This window comes from Dipodomys ordii, unplaced genomic scaffold, assembly GCF_000151885.1.
Source record: "Dipodomys ordii isolate 6190 unplaced genomic scaffold, Dord_2.0 Scaffold1000000483, whole genome shotgun sequence".
Classification (NCBI taxonomy): Eukaryota; Metazoa; Chordata; class Mammalia; order Rodentia; family Heteromyidae; genus Dipodomys; species Dipodomys ordii.
Window position 1 is genome coordinate 1 of NW_012284100.1, and position 1,410 is coordinate 1,410.

General features: G+C 57.6%; 1 pseudogene; it reads left to right on the top strand.

Moving 5' to 3' along the window:
• The first annotated feature begins 4 nt into the window (after positions 1 to 4).
• LOC106002736 lies at positions 5 to 1,318 on the top strand (annotated as a pseudogene).
• Positions 1,319 to 1,410: the final 92 nt, after the last annotated feature.

Below are 1,410 nucleotides of genomic sequence, written 5' to 3' on the forward strand. Positions count from 1 at the left end.
GAACCCACCCTCCTTCCAGCATCTGGCCATTCAGAGCCTGCTGAGCAACCAGGCCCTGGCCATCTCTGCCCTGGAGGATCTACCACTTTTGCTGTTCCCTTCACTGTTCGTGGAGGTCTATGCCAGGGCCCACACAGAGGTGCTGAAGGCCCTGGTCCAGGCCTGGCCCTTCCACTGCCTCCCCCTGGGGGACCTGGCAGAGTCTCCAGACCTGGAAACCTTCAAGGCTGTCCTGGATGGGCTCGACCTGCTACTGGCCAAGAAGGAGCGCCCCAGTCGGTGGAAACTGCAAGTGCTCAGTCTGCGGAAGGAGCACCCCAACATCTGGACATGGGGGTACCCTTCGATGGCCCGTATCTCTTCTCCAGACATCCTGACTGACAAGCCAACAGAGAGACACTGCTCAGGGATGACTAAAGAGCAGCCCTTGATGATCACCATGGATCTGACCATCAAAGATGGCACCCAGGATGCTCTGCAAGCCCACATGCTCCAGTGGGCCAGGGAGAGGAGAGAAAGAGTTCAGCTGTGCTCCAGGAAGCTGCAGATTTGGTCTGACTCCATCTCTGAAATCCAGAAGGCTCTGCATGTGGTGAGGCTGGACTCCATCCAGGAACTGGTGGTGAGTGAATTCTGGAATCGAGAAACTATGAAGATCTTTGCCCCTTATCTCAGCCAGATGAAGAACCTTCACCTCCTGAAGCTCTCCAAGATGCGTGCCGACTTCTACACTGCCAGCCAAAAGAACTCTTGGTATTCCTGGAAAATTGGGGCCCATCTGAGCCAGCTGCAGCATCTCCAGGAGCTTCATGTGCACGAAGTCCTCTTCCTTTATGGAAAGCTGCCCGCCATCCTCAGGAGCCTGAAGCCTTTGAAGGCCTTGTCTCTGAGCGCCTGTGCACTGCAGGACGATGACCTGAGGTGTCTGTCCCAGGCTCCCTGCACCAGGCAGCTCCAGCACCTGCAACTGACCAGTTTGTTCATGGATAACTCCAGTCCTGAGTCCCTGCGAGACCTGCTGGAGCATGTGGCCAGCACCCTGGAGACCCTGGCCCTGGAGGACTGTGCCTTCACGGATGCCCATCTCTCGGCCATCCTGCCAGGCCTGAGCCAGTGCTCCCAGCTCCGCGTCTTCAGTGTTTATGGGAACCACATCTCCATGGCTGCCCTGTACAACCTCCTGAGCCTCACTGCCAGGTTGGGCCACTTAAGCCGAGGCCTCTATCCTGCCCCTCTGGAGAGCTACCGCCCTCACGAGTGGGGGCTAGGGAACATCGACCCTGAGAGACTTGCCCTGGTTCTGGCAAGCTTGGGGCAGGTATTGAGAGACCTGGGGCCAACCCAGAGGGTCCAAATCTGTACTGATTTCTGTCACCACCAGAACAAGTGCCAGTTCTACAGCCTGGGCCC